This window comes from Medicago sativa, chromosome 1 (genome assembly GCF_051527215.1).
Source record: "Medicago sativa cultivar Bolivia chromosome 1, Bolivia_mono, whole genome shotgun sequence".
Taxonomy (NCBI): domain Eukaryota; kingdom Viridiplantae; phylum Streptophyta; class Magnoliopsida; order Fabales; family Fabaceae; genus Medicago; species Medicago sativa.
Genome location: NC_140749.1, coordinates 45070808 through 45077177, shown reverse-complemented (window position 1 = coordinate 45077177; position 6370 = coordinate 45070808).

The window sequence follows — 6370 nt, the reverse complement described above, 5'->3', positions numbered from 1 at the left end:
GTTTCGTATCAAGGGAGATCGAGGGACAAGTTCAACCTTTATCAAACTTCTAACCATATAAGCTAAAATCTCATTTTCGCGACAAAGTCATTCCAATACTTTCATTTTTCCGAATATAAAACCAAATAGGTTCACATATCATGTTTCGCGTCAAGGGACATCGAGAGACAAGTTCACTGTTTATCAAACTTCTAACCACATAGGCTAACATTTCATTTTCGCGAAAAGGATCATTTCAATACTTTCATTTTACCGAATTTCAAACCAAATAGGTTCACATATCATGTTTCGCATCAAGGGACATCGAGGGACATGTTCAACCTTCATATTTAACAAACATGTAACAATATAAGCTAAACTCTCGTTTTCGCGATAAGGGTCATCTCATTACTTTCTATTTACCAAATTTAAAATGAAATTGGTTCAAATATTATGTTACGTAATAAAGGACATCGAGGGACAAATTCAACATTAATATTTATCAAACTTTTAACCATAAAGGCTAAAATCTCATTTTTGGGACAATGGTCATTCAAATAATTTCATTTTGCCGAATACAAAACCAAATAGGTTCACATATCATGTTTCGTATCAAGGGAGATCGAGGGACAAGTTCAACCTTTATCAAACTTCTAACCATATAGGCTAAAATCTCATTTTCGCGACAAAGTCATTCCAATACTTTCATTTTTCCGAATATAAAACCAAAATAGGTTCACATATCATGTTTCGCATCAAGGGACATCAAGGGACAAGTTCACTGTTTATCAAACTTCTAACCACATAGGTTAACATTTCATTTTCGCGAAAAGGATCATTTCAATACTTTCATTTTACCGAATTTCAAACCAAATAGGTTCACATATCATGTTTCGCATCAAGGGACATCGAGGGACATGTTCAACCTTCATATTTAACAAACATGTAACAATATAAGCTAAACTCTCGTTTTCGCGATAAGGGTCATCTCATTACTTTCTATTTACCAAATTTAAAACGAAATTGGTTCAAATATTATGTTACGTAATAAAGGACATCGAGGGACAAATTCAACATTAATATTTATCAAACTTTTAACCATAATGGCTAAAATCTCATTTTTGGGACAATGGTCATTCAAATAATTTCATTTTGCCGAATACAAAACCAAATAGGTTCACATATCATGTTTCGTATCAAGGGAGATCGAGGGACAAGTTCAACCTTTATCAAACTTCTAACCATATAGGCTAAAATCTCATTTTCGCGACAAAGTCATTCCAATACTTTCATTTTTCCGAATATAAAACCAAATAGGTTCACATATCATGTTTCGCATCAAGGGACATCGAGAGACAAGTTCACTGTTTATCAAACTTCTAACCACATAGGCTAACATTTCATTTTCGCGAAAAGGATCATTTCAATACTTTCATTTTACTGAATTTCAAACCAAATAGGTTCACATATCATGTTTCGCATCAAGGGACATCGAGGGACATGTTCAACCTTCATATTTAACAAACATGTAACAATATAAGCTAAACTCTCGTTTTCGCGATAAGGGTCATCTCATTACTTTATATTTACCAAATTTAAAATGAAATTGGTTCAAATATTATGTTACGTAATAAAGGACATCGAGGGACAAATTCAACATTAATATTTATCAAACTTTTAACCATAAAGGCTAAAATCTCATTTTTGGGACAATGGTCATTCAAATAATTTCATTTTGCCGAATACAAAACCAAATAGGTTCACATATCATGTTTCGTATCAAGGGAGATCGAGGGACAAGTTCAGCCTTTATCAAACTTCTAACCATATAGGCTAAAATCTCATTTTCGCGACAAAGTCATTCCAATACTTTCATTTTTCCGAATATAAAACCAAAATAGGTTCACATATCATGTTTCGCATCAAGGGACATCAAGGGACAAGTTCACTGTTTATCAAACTTCTAACCACATAGGTTAACATTTCATTTTCGCGAAAAGGATATTTCAATACTTTCATTTTACCGAATTTCAAACCAAATAGGATCACATATCATGTTTCGCATCAAGGGACATCGAGGGACATGTTCAACCTTCATATTTAACAAACATGTAACAATATAAGCTAAACTCTCGTTTTCGCGATAAAGGTCATCTCATTACTTTCTATTTACCAAATTTAAAACGAAATTGGTTCAAATATTATGTTACGTAATAAAGGACATCGAGGGACAAATTCAACATTAATATTTATCAAACTTTTAACCATAAAGGCTAAAATCTCATTTTTGGGACAATGGTCATTCAAATAATTTCATTTTGCCGAATACAAAACCAAATAGGTTCACATATCATGTTTCGTATCAAGGGAGATCGAGGGACAAGTTCAACCTTTATCAAACTTCTAACCATATAGGCTAAAATCTCATTTTCGCGACAAAGTCATTCCAATACTTTCATTTTTCCGAATATAAAACCAAATAGGTTCACATATCATGTTTCGCATCAAGGGACATCGAGAGACAAGTTCACTGTTTATCAAACTTCTAACCACATAGGCTAACATTTCATTTTCGCGAAAAGGATCATTTCAATACTTTCATTTTACCGAATTTCAAACCAAATAGGTTCACATCTCATGTTTCGTATCAAGGGAGATCCAGGGACAAGTTCAACCTTTATCAAACTTCTAACCATACAGGCTAAAATCTCATTTTCGCGACAAAGTCATTCCCATACTTTCATTTTTCCGAATATGAAACCAAATAGGTTCACATATCATGTTTCGCATAAAGGGACATCGAGGGACATGTTCAACCTTCATATTTAACAAACATGTAACAATATAAGCTAAACTCTCGTTTTCGCGATAAGGGTCATCTCATTACTTTCTATTTACCAAATTTAAAATGAAATTGGTTCAAATATTATGTTACGTAATAAAGGACATCGAGGGACAAATTCAACATTAATATTTATCAAACTTTTAACCATAAAGGCTAAAATCTCATTTTTGGGACAATGGTCATTCAAATAATTTCATTTTGCCGAATACAAAACCAAATAGGTTCACATATCATGTTTCGTATCAAGGGAGATCGAGGGACAAGTTCAACCTTTATCAAACTTCTAACCATATAGGCTAAAATCTCATTTTCGCGACAAAGTCATTCCAATACTTTCATTTTTCCGAATATAAAACCAAAATAGGTTCACATATCATGTTTCGCATCAAAGGACATCAAGGGACAAGTTCACTGTTTATCAAACTTCTAACCACATAGGTTAACATTTCATTTTCGCGAAAAGGATCATTTCAATACTTTCATTTTACCGAATTTCAAACCAAATAGGATCACATATCATGTTTCGCATCAAGGGACATCGAGGGACATGTTCAACCTTCATATTTAACAAACATGTAACAATATAAGCTAAACTCTCGTTTTCGCGATAAGGGTCATCTCATTACTTTCTATTTACCAAATTTAAAACGAAATTGGTTCAAATATTATGTTACGTAATAAAGGACATCGAGGGACAAATTCAACATTAATATTTATCAAACTTTTAACCATAATGGCTAAAATCTCATTTTTGGGACAATGGTCATTCAAATAATTTCATTTTGCCGAATACAAAACCAAATAGGTTCACATATCATGTTTCGTATCAAGGGAGATCGAGGGACAAGTTCAACCTTTATCAAACTTCTAACCATATAGGCTAAAATCTAATTTTCGCGACAAAGTCATTCCAATACTTTCATTTTTCCGAATACAAAACCAAATAGGTTCACATACCATGTTTCGCATCAAGGGACATCGAGAGACAAGTTCACTGTTTATCAAACTTCTAACCACATAGGCTAACATTTCATTTTCGCGACAAGGGTCATTTCAATACTTTCATTTTACCGAATTTCAAACCAAATAGGTTCACATATCATGTTTCGCATCAAGGGACATCGAGGGACATGTTCAACCTTCATATTTAACAAACATGTAACAATATAAGCTAAACTCTCGTTTTCGTGATAAGGGTCATCTCATTACTTTCTATTTACCAAATTTAAAACGAAATTGGTTCAAATATTATGTTACGCAATAAAGGACATCGAGGGACAAATTCAACATTAATATTTATCAAACTTTTAACCATATAGGCTAAAATCTCATTTTTGGGACAATGGTCATTCAAATAATTTCATTTTGATGAATACAAAACTAAATAGGTTCACATATCATGTTTCGTATCAAGGGAGATCGAGGGACAAGTTCAATCTTTATCAAACTTCTAACCATATAGGCTAAAATCTCATTTTCTCGACAAAGTCATTCCAATACTTTCATTTCTCCGAATATAAAACCAAATAGGTTCACATATCATGTTTCGCATCAAGGGACATCGAGAGACAAGTTCACTGTTTATCAAACTTCTAACCACATAGGCTAACATTTCATTTTCGCGACACGGGTCATTTCAATACTTTCATTTTACCGAATTTCAAAACAAATAGGTTCACATATCATGTTTCGCATCAAGGGACATCGAGGGACATGTTCAACCTTCATATTTAACAAACATGTAACAATATAAGCTAAACTCTCTGATGTGATCCTAAAATTATCTCTCTTGAAAAGAATAATAAAGTCATTGTGGAATAAAAGAACCAAATTAATTTTGGGTTCTAAGTTTTATTTTCGCAGGTCATGATATGTCAGTCTTGTTTTGGCTATATCTGGAGCTCTGGATGTCCGTTTGAGGTGATCTTTAATGCGTTGGAAAGCTTAGAATATTCTCTACATTTCGTCTGTTGGACTCAAGAGCAAATTTGGAATATTTCTTGGTGTAAAATGAGCATGAATTGGATGACGTGATTTTGATGGATGGGCTGATGTAAGAGAAGAAACAACACATTAAAGAAGCAAATGAATGTATAACATCTCCATGCATTGATGCAGCCACCCCTACCTTAAAGTCATTTTGTAACCTTTTATTTGCATTAATCAGCCACCAAAACATTATTGTAATTAGTGGCTGCATTTCCTTTCATTTTCTAAGAGTTTTAGAGTCAAAATCATCATGTAATAAGCTCCTATAAATAGAGCACGAAAATGATATGTAAAGATAGAGAATTTTGATAAAAAAAAGTCACTTTATGTGAATTTGGAAGCTTTGCTTCTTTTTGGTTCTGGATTGAACCATGCATTGATCATATCAAGAATCCTTTCTTGTGGTGATCCTCAATCCCATAGACTTATCACTTTCTTGGATTAGAAAGTGTGGCGTCCCTTTCTTTTCATTCCATTTCTCCATTTTATCCACAAAATCTGTTTGGGTCAAAATTCTGCCATTTGCCTATTTTAACCCAAATATCCATTTTCCATTCTGTTTAATGCATTTTGAATCACATTATCACAGCAATTTCGTGAATTTGGAGGAAAATAACAATTCTTGGAAGATTGCACTCATCATTTGGTAATCAGAGCTCAGGTTCAAATCAGGTGTTATTTATCATTTTTCTTTCTTTCATTGTATCCTCTTTGTTTTTATTTTGTTTGAAAAAAAAATCATCAAAAAAAAAAGTGTGGAAAAAAAAACGTAGCATTTTGAAAAGAAAAGTAAGAAGAAAAAAATCAAAAGTTTCAACATTTTATTTTCTTAGTGGTCCTTCATGGAAGCCAAACAAATGAATATTTTCTTTACAAGATGTCTTGTGAATGATAAAGTATGTGAGTTGTTCATTGATAGAAAATATTGGATCAATATGGCAAGCACATCAATGGTGGAGAAATGGAGACTTCCGATTCTTGAGCATCCAGATCCATATATTCTTTATAGTCTTGAGGATCCAGAATTTAAAGACATGGCTGATGTTTTGGTGACCAAACAAGTGAGATTGTCATTCAAAATTGGAGAATATGAAGATGAGGTACTATGTGACGTGGTGCCTTCCAAAACAAGAGATTTGTTACTTGGGCTTCCATGGCAGCAACAACGTCGAGCGAAGCATGACCAACACACCAACACATACACATTTTCATTTAAAAATTGTCAAATCATTATTGCACATGATAAGGTCGGTCATGATCAAATCTTGAAAAGAAGAGTGAGAAAAGAAGAAAGCGCTCTAAGGATTGAGAGAGGGATTGCTGCTATTTTTAAAACATTTGAGGAAGAGCTCCTTCAAATTCAAAATGATTATAAAAAGCGTGAAAGAGATGTTGAAAAAATAGAGGATCTCATTGTAAAAGAAAGTCATGAGAAAGACTTCAAGAAGGAAAAAGAAGAGAAAAAGGTGAGTGAGAAGGTAAATGAAGAGGAAAATGTTAGGAAGTTTTGGCCTACTATTACACTAGTACCCTCATCAAAGTTGGTATGTGTAGTTA